The sequence below is a fragment of the Equus asinus genome, chromosome 7 (genome assembly GCF_041296235.1).
Source record: "Equus asinus isolate D_3611 breed Donkey chromosome 7, EquAss-T2T_v2, whole genome shotgun sequence".
NCBI classification, from domain to species: domain Eukaryota; kingdom Metazoa; phylum Chordata; class Mammalia; order Perissodactyla; family Equidae; genus Equus; species Equus asinus.
This window is the reverse complement of record NC_091796.1, coordinates 104,220,499-104,239,210: the sequence shown is the minus strand read 5'-3', so window position 1 is coordinate 104,239,210 and position 18,712 is coordinate 104,220,499.

Sequence of the window (18,712 nt, the reverse complement as noted above, 5' to 3'; positions counted from 1 at the left end):
ATATAATCAATTAATCATCTCTCTCCTATACTTTCACCTCTTCTCCCTTCCCAACACCTGGCTCTTTGCCATTAATATTTAAAAAAGATCAAGGTCTTTAAAAAAAATCCCCCTTCAGCCTGAACGACCCTCCATTGAAGACTTCCTGAAAGAATTGTCTGTGTCCACTCTCTGTTTTCTCCAGTTCCACCATCAGCCCCCTCCAGGCTGGTTTCTGCTCCTTTCACTTCCCTAAAACAGTTTTTGCAGACGACCTGCATGTTACCCAACCCACATGTCACTTGTCAATCACATCACCTGTGCAATGATGCTCTCAAGGGATGAAGCACCATCCTGTGCAGGTGAAAACAAAGAAAAGTGTGAGTTATGCTGAAGGCTGAGCTGCGTTCTCCAATACAGTGGCTTCATAACACATGAGGGGGGGTCTCGCTTTCCTGTGTCGTCGTGGGCGGCTCTGCTCCGGGTAGTGACTCAGGGATTCAGGTTCATCTTTCTATCCTGTCTGTTATTAATGAAAACAATAATCCCTCATGTACAGATGGTGTTTTCCACTTTACAAAGCATGAGCATTTTACAAAGCACAGGACCCCTCTGAGCGATTGATTATGATCCTGGTTTTGCAGATAATGAGCCTGAAGCTCAGAAGCCCTCGTCATGCAGACAAGCATCGCACAGCCAAAAAGAGATGGAGCCAGGACTGGAACGCAGGTCCCATCTGATCTCCCCTAAGTCACTCTCTTCTGATGGGACGTGGCCTTTCATAGGTCACTGCCCTGCCTGCTTCTAACCCACAGTCAGGGAGAGGCTTCCAGCAGGTGCTTTTCTTAGAGAAGAGATTGCAGAAAGTCCTCTGGAACTCTCTTGTCGCCTGCTGGAGTCTTTCCAGTGGGCCTGGCAGCCCCTTCCCATATGCACTCAGGGTCCTGCCAAGAGCCTTTCAAATGTTCCCTGAGAAAAGACCAGACCTGTTCGCTGGGCTCTGCGGCTGGCCAGACCCCATCCTCTTACATGCTGCATAGAAATAAAACACGGAGGTGACAAATAGCTTGGAGGAGTTGAAATGTCAGCGCGACACCCTGAGAGCTCCTCTGAGCATGTTAACTCGGAGCTGTAAAGGTTGCCCAGAAAGCAAACTGTTAGCTAGGAGCCGAGGGAAGTTCCTCCTCTGGGTTCTGGGAGCCAGCAGCTCCAGAAGAAGAGATGCGGCTGCCAGGAGCCCACCCTGACTCTCAGGCAAGCCGTCACCAGTGCCAGCAACCTCCTCCACCCCCTCGGCGCTCTGGCTGTGCCAAACCACTTGTAGCTCCCAAGCACTCCCCGTCCCTGTCACCTCCGGCGTCGACCTCCAGAAGGCCCTCCATCCCCACCCTCTGCTCTGCCAGGGTGGCCGCCTCCCTTCACCCCTGTCCCACAGACCTCGAGCTCCCTCATGGCAGGTTGTAGCCTTCCATTTCCACACCCTGGGGGCCTGGCAGAGGAGGGGCTCAACTGATGTTTATGCAGTGAACAAATGACACTTCCTGGAGCCCAGCTTTCAGAGTGGACAGAAGTCCTTCCCACTGCCCGCTGGCAGCCACTGGGAAAGGCCACCTGTGTCCGGGCACCTGCGGCAAGGACACTAGACATGGACAGAGGGCCAGCCTGGGGGCAGGCCTCCCACATTCTCCCGCCACTGGGCCTCAGTTTCCTCATTTGCAGAATGACATTGGTGATGACCCCCAGGGTCCCCCCAGGGCCGGCACTGTGCTCAGAGGCAGAGCCGTGTGGATTCCTTCTTCTCCTCGTGGATGCTGCTGCAAACCAGACTTGCCCTGGCCTGACCCCCAGCCCCGACTTCTGCAGCTCCCCCGTGCCCACCCAGCCTCTGCTCCTTCCAGCCCTTAGGAGGGGCCCTGCAAGGGAGGAGCCCCGAAGGGTGAGCTCCATCCACTTCACAGCACAGCCACCCGGGGTAGACGCCTGTGTGTGTATCTGCGTGCTGGCGGGTACTTATTTGTGTGTGTGTGTACAACTTAGGTAACAGAGAAGGTGTAGGGGTGTATGTTGCTTTGTGTCTTGTGTGTCGTCCCATAGATTTGATTAGAGACAGATTAGAATCAAGAGCACATGCTCTGGGGGAGTGGACGCAGGGGAGCAGGTACACACCTGTCATGCGGCTGGCCAGAGGACGTGCCTGTGGGTAGGTGAAGGTATGTGTGTGTGTTTGTGGATTTGTGGGTGTTTGTGAGTGTATGTACTCATGCATTTCTTTGTGAATACATTTGCACACACGCTCACGTGTGTGTGTGCACACGGAGGTCCACCTGGGACCTGTCCAGAAGCAAGAGGTGATGTTCTGGCGGGCAGGCGAAGGCTTCGGTGAGCAGACATCCTGCTGGCACTCCCCTCACCTTTCCGTTTTTATCCGTTTTCGAGTATTGATCGTCACGGCTGAGATGCTGGAGCGGCAGCCTCAGTTCTCTGAGCCAAGGTGCCGTGTGAACTGTGAAAACCGTCTACCCCGTGTGGGAGGCAGAGACGCCTTCCTATTTTAATCCTCCCTGAGACGCCAAAGGTTAGTGGTTTCTGCAGATCACACCGCAGGGGCACACGCACGAGCCCCTCACAAACGTCCTGGTGGCTGCTGGCCGGTCCGGAGACTCCCTGCCCGAGTGCATGGAGGGCTGTGGGGGACTTCCACCACTGCGTTTCCTCCGGCGTTAGAACCACAGGCTGCAAGGGACCTTAACACTCATGTAATTGAATCTCTCCCATTACGAACTGGAAATGGACACTCAGGATGCGTCCAGGCTTACAAAGGCACAGAAACTTAAACCCAGGTACCTCCAGTCCCACAGAGGGCACAGAACAAGCACAGGATGGCAGAAGGCTAGGGAAAGGAGTTGGGGCTTTCCCATAAGCAGTGGGAGCCATAGATGGTTTTTGAGCAGGAGAGGCACTTGCTCTTTGGCACATTCTAGGGAATGTCCCCTGACTTCCATGCGGTGCAGAGTAGAGTGCTGGGTGGGCAGGATCCGGGAGGCCCCTGGGGCTCCAGAGAGACTTTACAGCGGCCAGGTGCATAGACGAACGAGTGAAAGAAAAACAGGTCTTCAGCAGATGGAGAAGGGCAGGAAGGGTGTTCTCGGCAGAAGGAACAGCAGGTGCAAAGGCAGCGAGCATGGAGGTCCCAGATGCATGTGCGGAGTCAAGCGTTCCCGTGAAATTGGAGAGTCAACAGTGGCAGTGGCTGAAGCTGAGAAGCCAGGAGGGAGAGCCCTGGAGGCTGTGGGGCCGCTGCCCTCTCTCCTGAGGGCCCTGACTAGCCATTCCAGGCTCGGGTGTGTGCCCTCTGGACCCGCATTCGGAAGGACAAACCCCAGCAGTGTGGGGGGTGGGGTAGTGGGGCGGGGTGGAGCATGCTAAGGGCGCAGATAGTGGCTCCTTTCCAGTGCCTTAAGGCCAGGACAGCACCGTCCAAGAGGAGCCAGGGAGACCCCAACGCAGGACACAGCGGCATGGGGAGGTGGTCCAGGGGTGGGCATAAACTATGCTTTCCCCCCGCTTCCCCCACCCCTCTCACCCTCCCAAGCTGTCTTTGGACAGGCCAGGGGGACAGAGAAATATTGGTGCACATGTCCTTGTCCTGTGACCCCCCGAGGAAGGCACCTCTGCAGGCTCAGTCCTGGGCACGACCCTCACCCGGCTGCTTTCCTCACCACCTCTCAAGGAAGCATCGGTGGCTCCACTTTGTAGCTGGAGAGACCAAGGCCCAGAGAGAGGCGAGTCACTTGCTTAAATAGCACAGCTGCTGAGAGGCAGAGCGGGACCAACGCACACCCGCCTGACGAAGCAGGGAGCTTGCCATTGAGGCGTGGGGGCTCTGGGTTCAAATCCCACCTCTCCGGCAGCAAGCCACCAGCTGACCTCTGCATCCTCATCCCTACATAGAAGGCGGTCCTAGCGGCCGCCTCGCAGGGGCAGGTGAGTACACACCAAGTGTTAGCGGATGTCGCTGCATACAGGTGCTCACCTGCTTCCTCCGAAGCAAGACGCCAGCACTTATCTCACTGCCGTGTGCACTATGCCCACCAAATTCCTACCGAAGCGTGCTTGCATTTGCTGAGGCTGCTGCAACAGAGAATCATAGACCAAGGGGCCTAAGCAACAGATGTATCGTCCCACGGTTCTGGAGGCCGGATGTCCAAGCTCAAGGTGTGGGCTGGGCTGGTTCCTCTGAGGGCTGGGAGGGAGCCTCTGTCCCAGCCTCACCCCTGGTCTGGCGGTAGCTGGCAATCTTCGGTGCTCCTGGACTTGTGCATGCATCACTTTGGTTCTGCCTTCAACTTCACGTGGCGTTGTCCCTGTGTGTGTATCTGTGTCCAGATTTTCCCTCTTATAAGAACATGGTCATGCTGGATTAGAGTCCAGCCTCATGGCCTCACCCCATCTTGACCCTACTCTGTGTTAGCCTTTGCCCGTGAGCATCACGGTCTGGTGGGGGGGGTCAGACATGTCAAAGGCAGGTGCAGGGTGGCGTGATGTGTGCCCTGAAAGAGGGGGCGCAGGGTCTTGAGCACAGGACGCAGCAGGGAAGCATGACTGTGCCAGTTCTGGGGCCCTAGTGGCTGCGGACCTGGCACACAGTAGGCGCTCACCACCTCTTTGTGGACGGATGAGTGAATTAGAACAGATTAGAAAAGGGCATAGGAGAAGCACCGAAACCACTTTAAGAGGCAGGGAGGAATTTATCACCGCAGGCTCCAGCTCCCTGGGTGTTGAAAGATCAAATTCCTGGAATTCATCTCCTCTGTCTCTTGGGCCGTCTCTTTATCAAACACGGAGACCCTGGGAGATGCTAGCAGCGTGTTAGGGCTTGAGAGAGGGGGTTAGCTGGGCTCCACCTGCAGCCTGGATTCCAGACACCGCCACAGTCGGCTTGACGTATGTGTGGTCTCAGCATAGAATCTTTCCATCATCCAATTGTCCCTGTCTACAAACTGGAGGGACAATCCCTTTGAAATTGATGTCTGGTTTTCTAAAGCCACACAATTAAAAATTACTGGCTTGGGGACTCCCACCACCCACATGTAAAAGCCCCCACGTGGCCTGAAGCAGGGCAGACGGACGTGGCTTTGCCGCACCATCACTTTCCGCACTGTCGAAGATAGGGTCTTGGTTTTCCGGGGCAGGGGTCCCATGACGAGGCTAGAGAAGGGGCTTGTAAGATCCGCTCAGTTGGTTCAGTCGCCAGAGTAGCAGGTCCTCTGTCAGCTGCCCCGCGCACCTGTGCATTCCTGGCAAGTCACTTTCCCTCTCTGAGCCTCAGTTTCCCCATCTGCACAACATGAACTAAGATATTGGGCATAGGTGATTTATTAGAATCATCCCAGTTTGAAGTTTAATAGTTCTTTAGGGCTTGAGTGACTTTTATTACCACTGTGGAGCGTCTGAAAACTTCATAAGCTGCTCTTATGGGGAACCTGGTAATAGGCTGTCATTTGGGGGAAAACTTGACAGCACCAAGGTGATGCTGACCTTCACAGCAGGTGGGAGGGGTTGATCATTGACCCATTCGCTGCCCTTCCAGCACAGATCCATTCACTTCATGTCCTGGATGGTGCAGGCAGGAGACAGAGGAGGGTCAGACGGTTTCCCATCGCCACTGCGCTCTCTGCCTGTGACCCTCTGCATCTCTGCCTCCATCCCTCATTCTTCTGTCCGTTCCCTTTGAAACGCAACACGAAGAAAATGGCAAAATGTGGGCTCCAGCCAATGTCAAGATCAACCAGCTCCTTTCGGCATTAGCCAGAGCGGCTTGGCCGCTGCTAATCTTGGAAGACCCAACGTCTCTTTCCAATATTTTCACCACTATCTTGGCATCTGTGGAAGTCAGCATTTGTGTGGATTTGAAGTGTGGGGGTGATTTGTTCTGAGCGCCATCAATGAGCAAACCTTCTCTGTTTGTTGAACAAATGGATGGATGTTTATTCTGGGGCAGACTGAAGATTAGCTGAGCCTTTCTAGCCTGCTAATCTTGACACTAGCCAGATGACCTGCTTTACCCAGAAACAGAACCACAGAGTCCGGGGTGGAAACACAAACTTCAGACTGACAAGCAGGACTCTGGCGATGAAACCAACTTGAAAGGTGAGGGACGGCTCGAGGTGGCACAGGAACCTTGCTTGGAAGATGGGGCACAGGCCAGCTCTCCCAGCTCTCGGGCCAGGTCACTTCTATGGGTGGTCAGACACAGGCCAGGCAAGCATATCTGATCAGGTTTGAGGCTCGTAGGTCCCCTAAGCAGAAGCATCCCGCTCGCTGGGTGGCCATGACACCAGCGTTTCCGTCACAGGCTCTTTATGCCCTTGGCTCAAGACATCTGGTCTGCAGGCGCCTCTGGGGCCACACAGACACCCTGGGAGGAGTAACGGAGAGCAGATCAGGCCACTTGCCAGGAAACAGGAGCAATGAGCCCTGCGCTGTGGGCGTAGACGACAGTGCTCAGCCAACGTGGTCTGATTCAAGAGCTGGGCACCAAGGAAAGAAGCATTGCGGTCCAAGGGGAGGAGAGGAAGAGAGAGACTTCTCCTGGGGGCCAGGCTGAGGCGGGAAGCCGCACGGAAGCCCCGCACACACAGTGGGGCCACCCCAAGGGCGATTCATGAAGAGCGCAGGGCAGGGCAGGGAGCCTGGCCCCCTTCCTGGTCTCTCTGGTCATCCCCCCAAACTGAAGAAAGTGAGGAATGCGAATAAAGAAAAACTGATAGGAAAATAAGATGAACTCATGCAAATATCGCACAGGATATACTTACAGTAAAGCAATTGTTCAGCATTTCTCTGAAATTCACATTTAACTGGGCATCCTGCATTTTCATTTGCTAAGTCTGGCAACCTACACCCAGAGGAGATGGCGCGATCGCGCTGCCAGCATCCTCAAGGTACCAAGTCACTGAGAACCTTCCAGCAGCTTTTTATAATGTGGGCTGGGGGTCCAATGCTGAAGTGCTGTCCAGCAAAGCCTGGTCTCCTGGTCCAGGTAACCACATGCTCTGATGCCGAGCTCCCAAGTGGGCTCTTGGCAGCTGAGCTGGTTACTTTTATGTGTTGACTTCACTGGTCCACGGGGTGCCCAGACATTTGGTCAAACATTATTCTGGGTGTTCCCATGAGGGTTTGGCATGAGATGAACATTTAAGGCTGCAGACTGAGCAAAGAAGATTGCCCCCACTAATGTGGGTGGGCCTCATCCAATCAGTTGAAGGTCGGAATAGAACACAAAGGCTGACCTCGCCTGAGTAAGAGGGAACTTGCCTGACTGCCTTCGAGCTGGGACATCAGCTTTTTCCTGCCTTTGAACTCGAACTGGAACATCAGCTCTTGCTGGGCCTGGCACTGCCCACCTTCACATGGGAACTACACCGTCGGCTCTCCCGGGTCTCTAGCTTGCCGACTGCAGATCTTGGGACTTGTCAGCCTCCATAAGCATGTGAGCCTATGCCTGATAATAAATCTCTTTGTATAGATATATTCTTTTGGTCTGCCTTTCTGGTGAACCCTGCCTAGTACAGCAGCGATGGTCACAGTGGGTTCGAAGCTCCCGTCCCCGTCACCCTCTGGAGCTGCAGCTGCTCACTGTGGCCTGTGTCATGTGCCCAGTGTGCCGAGGGCCTCGCTGGCACAGAGGGCCTCGCTATGGGCAGCAGGGGCGCTGGGTAGACCTGGCACAGGCTGCCACAGTAGACACTGTCACCTGCCTGTGCGAGGACAGAGCTGGAAGACAGCTTCCAGGAGGAAACAGACTGAATTTTCAGGAGGGACACGTGCTCTCCATCTCTTCTAAACCTCACTGGGACAGCACAAATCTGCTTTTTAAAAGCAAGGGAAATGTCACGCTCCAGGAAGGAAGATGGGAGGAGGCATTTATTAAGTGCGTTCTCTGAGCCGGGCTCCCTACAGGCACCATCTCACCCGTTTTAATTCTTGTGAGGACCTCAGAACACAGGGCTGGTCACTACGGTCCCTGGTTTATGCACACGCTCGCGACTGGCCCAGTGTGTTTATATTTTATGTATGTAAATAATACACCCCACGGACCCACCGCCCAATACGAGAACCAGAACACCCTTGATAACTTCCTTCTACCCAGGGTGACCGTACTCCCAACTCTTGTGTTGGAAACTAAAAAAGAAAATTATATAGCTTTTCACGTTTAAGTATTAGAAAACGTATGTTATTTAGTTTTACTTTTTAAAGACTCCATAAAAAGTCATCTCTCTTCACGAGCTCCCCAAGAAACCTGGGGGTGGGGTTGCGTGCCCATTTCACAGATGGGTGAGCAGTGTCCTGGCACGGGGAGCGGCTGAGCCGGGATCTGAACCCAAGCCTGTGCGCTTTCAAGGCTGTGCTCCTTTCAGGAGCTCCACGAATCTGGCCCTGGAGGGGTCTGCTCTGTTCAACACAGAACCATTGGGTCTATGGCATGGAGAGGGCTCAGTAAATACTTACTGAGTAAACAAACAGCAGCCTTGTCTACAGATGCATACAGAAGACAGGGCACAGTAGTGGCTGTCCCTAGGAGGACAGGGAGTGGGAGCTGGTAGATGGTCCTCATGGGAACTCACGTTGAATTTCCCAATTAACCTTTTTTTTCCCCAGTAAGGAAAACCAAATATGTTTCCCACTGCATAAAATCAGAGGGCACAAACAGAGTCCGGATTCAGGAGTTAGGCGATACTTCCTTGGTCCTGCTCTGCCAGCTGCAGCAGGTGAAATAGCTGAGGGCAAACATGGCCGGGAGAGGCTGACTAAGGGAGTTTTGGGGGATGACTCCCCCGCTTTCCCTTCATCCTCTCTGAGGATGGGGTGAGCGTCCTGGTGTCCGAGCTCAGTTCTGGAGTCAGACCAACTGGGGTCTGAATTCAGACTCTGCTACCATCACCAGGTACCACGGTCAGAGTGTTTATGTCCCTCCACCCCTGTTCATATGTTGGAGCTCGAACCCCCCCAGCAAGGCTGTATTTGGAGATGGGGTCTGTAAGGAAGTGGTTAAGATCAAATGAAGTCATAGGGTGGAGCCCGGATCGGACAGGATTAGTGGCCCTATAAGAAGAGACAGGAGAGTTCTCTCTCCCACACACACGGAGGAAGGGCCCCGTGAGCACCGGTGAGGCTCAGCCGAGGGGAGAGGCCTTGGAAGAAACCACCCCTGCCGGCACCTTGATCTCAGACTTCCAGCCTCCAGAACCATGAGAGAGACATTTCTGTTGCTTGAGCCCCTGGTCTGCGGCATTCCGCTACACCAGCCTGAGCAGACAGACACCCAGGACAGCTTCTCTGAGTGCTACTGTGTGCACTTCTTTGTGTCTTAATCTCTGAGACGCATTATTCCCAGGGGTTTGCACCAACCTGGGAGCTGCAGCCCCAAGCAGCTGAGGTGGCGTGGCCAGGCCTGTCCCTGGCCTCCATGGTGCCAGCCTTCTAATTTCAGAGGCCAAGACAGACTCCGCCTGGGTGCTCTGGGGTCCCCACCACCCAGGCTGGGCTGGGCTGAGTCCTCCTGCTGCCCTGGAATCGATGGTCAGCTCCCGTGTCCCCTCTGAGCATCTGAATCCCACTGCCGACCCAGAGCCAAGTGGCCCACTGCAGCCTGTTCTGGGCTGTGTCTGCTGGCCACTGCCCGCACGGCCCTGGGGGGACACCTGAACTCACAGGAGGGGGCCCAGAGCAGAGACAGGCCTGGGGCAGCCGGAGTTGCCTAAGGCCCTGCAGATGGCCCAGGATGGGGACTCAAGGGGGTCCTGAAAACACAATTCTGTCTGCAAGGAAGACAAGTGAAGAGGGAGGGGCCTGGGGTTCGGGTTATTGTCTAAGTTGCTGTTTGTCAAACATGCCACGTGTTGAGCCTGGGACCCAGCGAGCGCTCAGCTGTGTCACGCCACGCGTCCTCACTGCGCTGTGGAGGGCGGCACCATCTTATCCCCGTGGCACAGATGAGCAAGCCGAGGCTGAGACTGGCGAAGTGATTTGCCTCCCAAAGGGGAGAAGTCAGGCCTCCCCTGAACCCCAGGGCCTGGGACACCCCCAGGTAAACCCCTTTATGGGCAGCACGCATTGCTTGGCACGTGGGCAAAACCCCTCTTAGCCCACAAAGAGGTTGAGAAGATGAGAAATTAATAGAGGGGAGAAGTACGCAGAGGACCAGGCAATCTGATGACCTCAGCTTGATGCTAGGTCGGGGGGGTGGGTCTGAGGGGAAAGCCATCCCTGGGCAACAGGAGGACTTCCTGGAGGAGGTGGCACTAGCGTGGGGAAGGAGGGGAAAGGGTGGTCCAGGCTGGGCCTGACCAGAGTCGGGGTGCGGGGCGGGTAAGCTGGCAGGCTTGTGCAGGGGGCCTATATGCTCGTCTGGGTTTCCACAGCCCTCGCTGGGTCAGGGCTGCTGTCCCCACTCTGCATGTGAGGACACGGAGGCCCAGGTCCCACGGAGACATAAGAGGCCAAGTTCAAACCTCAAGGTCCTGATTCGTGGCCTACTCTTTTCCCTCCAGCAAGGTGGTTTTTGAGGTCAGCAGCCGGGGTTAGAGCCACAGGGGACGGGAGATTCCAGGGGTACAGACTTGGCATGAGCCACAGGAGGGGGTCAGGAGCCAAGGGTCAGGTGCCAGTCCCAGGAGGAGGAGGGCTGGGACACCAGCGGACAGAGCGGCTGGTGGTACCCTCGTCTGGGGCACGCCTCCCAGGACCAGGCCAGGTCCGGGGCTCGTGGTTCAGGCCAGCTGGCCCCTTCCCAGACCTTCTTTCTAGGAGCTTTCCTCTCCCCGGGGAACTGAGGAAGGAAACGGGGGCTGCCAGGGAGGGAGAGCCACCTCGGGAAGGGGAGCCCCCTTCACAGAGCCCCCAGGATTCAAACTTCGTCGGGCAGGAAGATGCCTCCTGGAGCCTTGGAAGGAAGAGAGAAACGCGGAGTCCTGGGGTCGCTGCCAAACCCAAAGTTCGTTCTCCAGGCGATGCGGTGGGAGGGGCCAGGAGCGCGCATATGGAACCCCGGCACCTTCCGAACCGCGCGCCCCTCCCCCGCAGCCTGTCCTCGCCTTCCTGTGTGTTCCCTCCGTGGCCTTCCGGGGACAGACCGGGGTCTCTACAGCCCAGCGCTGCGTGGGCACCAGGGTCACACCAGCCTCTGCCCTCATCGTGCAGGGAGACACAGGAATGGGAGGTGAAGGGGCTGGGCTAGGGGAAGCGAGAGGAGAGGGCACGAGATAATGAGGTTCCAGACGCGTCACGTGGAAGGGCCTGGAAAACCTTCAGACTCTTCTTCCGGGAGGCTCTCAGTTCCCCTGGGGGAGGAGGGGTGTGTGTGTGTGTGTGTCAGACAAGTGTTCGAGTGTGTGTCTGTGGACACACGTGTGTGAGAATGTGCGCGCATGTGTCTGTGTGTGTAATGCACGTGAGAGTGTGTGCGCACACATCTGTGCGTGCATGTGTGCACGCGCACGTGAGGGCCCTCAATAAACCAGTGGTGAATGAACCGGATGCATGAAAGGACAGCTCTGGCAGACCAGCCTCTGAGGCGCCGGCCCAGGGTGTGTCTGGGTACAGACTCCCAGAGTGTGGATGCTCCCCAGGTGGCCAGGTGCGTGCCCAGGTCTTGGGGGCAGGCTTGTGCCCTTCAACCTGTCGATCACCCGAGAGTGGGAGAGCACAGCACACAGGCAGCCGACGCCTGTGGTTTGGTGGCAGTGCCACTCGGCTGCAGCATCCAGACGGCTGAGAAGAGCCAGATGTCCCTGGCTGGCTGACCCTGGGGTCCTCTGGCCTGTGCGCTGAGAACAGGGGCAAGAGTAGGACAGGAGCCCCTGAGGAGGTGGCGGGGGCCTGGGCACCAGCGTGGGAGACTCTGGGCTCCCTGGGGCCTGCCACGCTGTACTTGGAACGTGAGCAGGATGGCGACTTCCACCTGCGCCGGGACGGGGGAGCAGGGAGGTGTGCCTGAATTAGGTGCCCTCTGGCGTGTCTGGTCGGGGCAAATGTGTCCTCGCCCTTGGATGCCCTCCTGGGGGCACGACAGTGACCAGTCAGGACCTTGGTGACTGAGGACAGTCCGGGGAGGAAGTGGACGCAGGGGCCGCATGGGTGGGCGGAGGTGAGAACCCAGCCGGAGGCTCAGCAGCTCGGGGGTGTTGTCTCACCTCCTCCGCAAAGGCCCTGGCCGGGCCGCCCGCCCGTGTGGTCAGCCAGTGGGTCCAGGCTCTGAGTCCGGAAGGTCACCCCTCTGCCATCCCCCGGGCCCCAGCGCTGGGGGAGGGGCTCTCCTCTGCAGGACGTGTGTGACAGTTCCACGGGCCACATCCGGAAGCCTTCCCGGACCTCCCCGGGCCCCTGAGAAGCCACCTAAGCTCCTGGGACTGACCATTTCCTGCCCATCTGCCTCCCCAGCCCATGAACCAGACCATGGGCGAGGCCCCCCTGGACCCCGTCCCCCCCCCCCCACCGGGTGGGCCTTGCACCCACCTCGGTGGAAGCTACTGCACAGCGCGGTGGGTCCACGGACGCCGGGTCCGCAGACCTCCCTCCGGCAGGGCGAAGTGACCAGGGCGCCGGGACTAGGGCTTACCGGCAAGGTGGCGCCCCCTTGTGGCAGGAGCTGGAACACCGTTTACTGTGCCCTCTGCCATGCTCCCCATTGAATGCGTGATTTCTTTATTCCCCATTAAAAAAATTGAATAATTTCTTGATGAGCTTTAAAATGGGTGGGTGGGGTTTCACCTTAATTCCACTTTTGTTCATTCTCTGAGAATTCGTCCAGTCATGTCAGGCTGCAGCAAATCCTTGTAATTTAGGTTTCCGTAAAATGCAACTTGCCTATATGTTGTTTTGATCTTTTATTTAAAAATCACAGGCCCAAAATTACTTATTAAAAAGAGTGGAACATTATTGTCAGGAAGCATTGACTAGTGACCTTCTCCTAATTGCCACGTACGACCTTTAGCTCGGGCCCCACCCTCCAGTGGCTGCGACAGGCCTTGTCAGCTTTTCGTCAGGAAAGGAAGAGGCCGTCTTTACCAAACTTTGTGTTTCCATAGTGATCTGTGTGGAATGCAAACAGGCTCCTGTTTTGATATTTTTTAAAACAATGGTGTCAAAAAACCCCAAATCGACCCAAACATTGTAATAATCCTATATTGAATGCAACTACTGGGAAAAAAATTACTGTTATAAAAAATAAAATAACCAGAAAAAAAGTAGAATAACTGTATTCATTTGTCCAGCAAACCCTTCCTGGGGTCCCTCCCGTGTCAGACTTTATCCACGGAGCCAGGGTGCCAAGATGAACAGCGCAGGTCTGTGCCCTGAGAGGGCCCACGTCTCATCAGGGAGTCAGATGTTCACAGACACGCCATTCCAAAGCACACTGATCCCTTTAGTCCTCAGTCCAAGTCATGTCGGTATTACGAGCTCATTTTGTAGACGAGGAAACTGAGATTCAGAGAGCTGCAGAGTCACGCAGAGAAGGGAGGCACGGGGACTCTGGTGTGAATTAAGTGAGATAACATGTGGAGAAGGACTCTGCCCTGTTTGACACATAGTAGGTGTGCACTAAATGTTTAAAAATTGGAGACGGGTGGAGGGCTGCCCCATGTCCAAGTCTTCTGACTCTGCAGTTTAATCTCCTCTTGCCTGCATGCGGTTCTTGCCTTACTGAGGACCACACCTGGTGCAAAGGAGCGTGATCTGCCGGTGCCTTGCTGCATTCGTGCGTGGGTAGCACTGACAGTAAAGTCTGCTCCTCTAGGGCCGCAGCATTAACACAAGGCAGTGGATGCGACGACGTGTGTCCTAAGAAGAGGCAGAGCCCAGAGGAGAGGGAGGCTTGGGGGCAGGCGGAGGGGGTCCAGCCATTGCTTTATTTCCGGCTTCTTTAATTGGGATGCTTTTCTCTTCTGTTTCTCAAACCCTGTTCCGTGAAGCTGGGGGACCTGGGCCTTACAGGACTGTAATGCGTCTACCAACCAGTCCTGGCTGGGTGGGGCCCAAACTCCAAATGGCTTTGGTTTTCTCCTCTCTCTGGCCCCATCTGGACGAGGTCACATCACCTCTGCCCGCTTTAACCCCTTGGGCCCTTGGGAAAAATCCAGTGCAGCTGAGAACTCCAGTCTCACATCCAGTGCAGGGCTCCCTTCCTGCTGGATGGGACACATATCCCCTGGGTGGCTGGCCCCATCCAGACACTGCCTCTCATGGGGGGGGGGGGGTGAATGCAGGGGCCACCCCATGGCACAGCTCCCTGGTGTGGTAGACCTGGCTCTGTTCAACCTTGTCCAGCCCACAGCCAGCCCCTGGCAGCAGGTCATCCCATGGCCTCCGGCTGCCTGCCAGTGTCCCCTCTCCAAGGTGGCTGTCTCAGGTGAGGAGGAGCAGGAGCTCAGACTTCAACACCTTGCTCTGTGTCTTCTTGGCCTTTGGGTACAGCACATAGCCCATCCTGCCGAATGGGGCTTACTCTGCTCCTTTTCTCTGCCACCATGTGCCTCTCTTGTTCTCTTTCCCCTCCCCAGAGAAGCCAGCTGGGGCAAGGCAGCCAGCCCACTGCCCATGAAGATGAGCAACCAGGAGAGAGAAATGGGCAGGCAGATGGGGGACGGGGGAGGTCACCTCCTGTTGTTGCCTAGGGTGATGGTTGAGGGCAACAGGGCTGCTGCCAGCCTCTCAGTCTCCCCGAGGGAGGCTCTGGTCCTCATCCAGCCAGCAGCCTGCAGTAAGCAGAATCCGTTGCAGGAAGGGAAAGTAATGCTGGGATGTTTTCCAGAGGTGTGAGCCGGGATAAAGGAACCAACAGGGACATTGCTGCACCGGGAGGCAGCAGCAGCGGGAAGCTGGGAGCCCCAGCTTGACGGGGAGGGGGCGCCTGACACAAGCTGCAGCCATTCAAGGACAAAGCTAAGAAAGCCAAGAAATAGCCCGGCCTCTCCCTCCACCTGCCCTCCATCCCCAGCCGGGGCTTCCCATTGGCTGGACCTGACAGGAAGTCAGAGGGCAAAGCTGCCCAGGAAGTGCTCACTGTCAGATCCCGGCCACAGAGCTGAACAGAGAAGGGCAGAGAAGGGATTGCGGGGTGGGTGGGGGTGGCACGTTAATGGTCAGCAGAGACAGTCATCTGACCTCCGAGTGACTCTGGGCCTGGCTGCCCATGTCCATATCCATGACATTCCTGCTTATTTCAGAAAGACGCCAGAGAGGGGGCCTGAGGCCACCATGCCCGCTGGCCTCTGGGGTGGGTGTGAGGACCCTGCTGTGCTCAGCCCTTGGCTGGGAGCCACCTGTGGGAAACCAGGCCTTGGCCTCGTGGCAAATGCAGTAATGATGGTTTCCAGAGCACTATGGGGGCGGGGGAATAGATCAATTGAGTCCCCGAGACCGGAGACCTCCCCAGCGCTTTCCCACAGGCCCTGGATAGTAAGGCATGTCTCACAGGCCTGTTGCAAGGACTATGATGACTAATGACAATGTTCACCATTTATCACGCACCTACTGTATGCTATGGGCTGCTGCTAAGTTATGCACCAAAAGCACAAAGCACCTATCATATAGTAGGTGTCAGATCCCCTTTGCGGTGGGGTCCAGCAGCATTTTATGCTAAAAACGATGACCCCTGACAGCCTGCACCATCCGAAGGGCGTGAGCTCCTCACCCCACCTCAACTGTCACCTGCAATGGAGGCTGCCCAAGTCTCTCTGGAAACATCTAGGGCCCTAATGCTCAGCAGCCATGGGCCCCGAGGCCCCGAGAGGGGGTCTGACCGGCCCAGGGCCTTCCCAGCTGTGGGCAGAGCCAAGGGGAGCCCCTCCATCCTGGCCTTCCCTTTGCCCGATGGCTCGGTTCCCGCGGTGTGGCCAGCACAGCTGTCGTTTCTGAGGCCAGTGGTGGACTCTGGAAGATCATTTACAGATCCGGAGGGGGAGATAAGGCTGTCAGTGATGCCTGTTTATGTGCCCTTTATGGGTCATAAAGAGATGGCACCACCGGGGGCCACACTCCTGTGCCAACCTCCCCCTCACTGTCTCCTTCTGCCTATCTTTTATTGTCCACTCTTATCTCTCTCCCTCGCCACGCCCCACCCTGGTGCGGATCCCAAGACCATAACCTTCTCTGAACTGCTGCTGGCTTCTCCTGACCTTCTGCCCTAGGCACAGAAGGTAACTTTATTAGCAGGGCTGGGGAGCGCTTGGCTGGGGCGCCAGCCCGGCATGGCCAGAGAGGGGGGGAATTCTGCCAGCACAGCAGTGATCCGGAGCTGCCCGGCTTTGTGGAGAAAAGGGGTTAAGGAATCTGATCCAGACTAATAACATCCTAGCCACCTCAAGTGTGTTTTCCCCCTGTCCACAGCCCCTGCCCCTTGCGGGCGAGGATGGGGTTTGGATTCCATCCATATCTCCTTGTATGTCCTTCCTTTGCACAGTGACAACTGCTCTGATCTGAGAGCGAGGCTGCTGACAGAGACAGGCGCACCCACATCCCCAGGGATCATTAGGGACTTCTGGGTCTCTGTCTTTGCACCTTAAAATGGATTCAGGCCCTGGCTTTGTGTCTAAACCTGCTCATGACAGCGACAAGCATAGTTGCCAATGGATGCGGGCAGCCCTCCTTGGTTAGAGTGGAATCAAATGAGTCAGGTTTCAACTGGAACCGCTGGTCACTTGCAGGGGGGCTGAGCCTCATGTCCTCATCCTCCGAATGGAGCCATGACCCCTACCTCATGGCCACCGTGAGTGGGATCAGTACTTGTTTGCTGAGAGCCTCTCCACGTGCAGCCGAGCGGAAAGAGGAAAGCTTCGGAATCACGGAGACCTGGGCTCAGATCTCGGCATCGCCCTTGGGCAAATCCACCTGTCTGCGCTCCAGTTTCCTCTTTGCGACACGGGGGCAGCGAAGCCCTCTTCTCGGGTGTCTCGAGAATCGAAGCTAAGCATGTCCTTGATGGTGGTAAATACTCAGCAAGTGGCAGCAGCTGGTACTGACGCTGAGCGATGTGAGTGTCCTCTTTTCACCCGTGAGGAAACTGAGGCTCCAGGAGGCTGGTCAGATGGATGGTGGAACTGGGTCACCTCAGCCTGTCTGATGCGCACGCATGCCTTGCTCTGTGAGCCAGTCTCACTCACAGGCTGGGGGTGAGCATGGCTGGTGTGGCACCTGCCCTCTTTCCCTGAACCTGCAGTGACAACCCAACAGCCATTACCCAAGAGTCCTGCGTCCCACCACCAGCCAGGGAGAGATGTTGGTGGCATCCCAGGGGACGGGTCTCAGGCATTTGTCCCCCAGCATTCGGACCAGCTTTGTGGGCCTGGGGTGTTGGGAGGGCACAGGAGGTGGAGGGTGCATTGCCCCTTCCAGTCCTGTTTCACTTGAGTCGCTGGCTCTGGGGCCCCACCCATGTTTGTTTTGTCTTTCTAGGTTTCAGCCCTTTGGCCAGCGGGAGGTTAAAGATTACTGAGGGAGCTGACAATAAAAGTGCCCGGCGCGCTGGCCTTTGACCACCCATTAGAAGGCAGCAAGCGGCATCGCATTCGACACAACGGCCGCAACAGCGAAAGTGGCGAGGGTGTGGGCAAGGGGCGCGCCCTCCTCGCATTAATATTAAGAGGACAGTCACTCCTGCCTGGGCAATCGGGCCAAGTTTCTCTTTCATCTGAAGCCAGGGCCACAATGTGGCATTGTTCTCCGTCTCAAAGGCCACCATGCGGCCCCAGAGTGGACCCAGACGGACTCCACCTGGCAGAGTAAACACCCACCCAGAGGTGGCCGGTGGCACTGGGGGAGAGGAACTTTCCTTTTCTCCTGGAACAGATATTTTCCTTCCAAGTGAGTCTGGGAATCAGAGACCTCGAGTGTCATTAAATCAGCCTGCACTGCACTCTCCAGGCCAGGTGGACCTGGGGAAGTCCAAGGACCTTCTTCTCGGAACCATGGTTTCTTGAGGCATAAAATAAAGCCAGAAGATTACAAAGGAATCTGATTATATTGAAATATAGTTATCAAGATAATTAGAAACGAACTTGAGAGAAAGACACATGCTTCGTTATGAGTGCATCTAAATGACGAGATCTAGCTGGCTGCTAGCTCTACCAACTCCGGGAATTTCAGAGGAGCGAGGACTGACCCACAACACCAAGTCACAGGCACTTCTTGGATCTCGGAGCATTTTTCTGTCTATTTGTTTTTAAATTTTTGTTTTTAAATAATTATAGACTCACAAGAAACAGCAAAAATAGTGGAGGGGTCCCGTTCACCCGTCACCCAGCTTCCTCCGGTGGTGAGATCTGGCATCATTAAGTGCACTGTCAAAACCAGGAAACTGATCGGCACACTATGATGACCTCGACTAGAAACATTAGCTTGAATTTCACCCATTTTTTCTCGTGCTGGTCTTTTGGGCCTGTTTCGAGTTTAAACCTATGACGTTTTGTCACGCGTGTAGATTCATATGACCACCATCACGGCCAAGATGCAGAGGACCCACCTTGGGCTGCCCATTTATGGTCCTACTCACCCCCTTTCCTCAACCCCAATCCCACTGATCTGTTCTCCATCATGTACAGATAGTAATAGTTATTTAACATACACCGGGCACGGACCAAGCCCTTTCCCATGCTCTAAAGAGGTGAAAACTGGGGCTCAGAGAGGTTGGGTAATTACCTTAGGTCACTCAGCAGTAAGTGGCAGATGGGTGCCACCT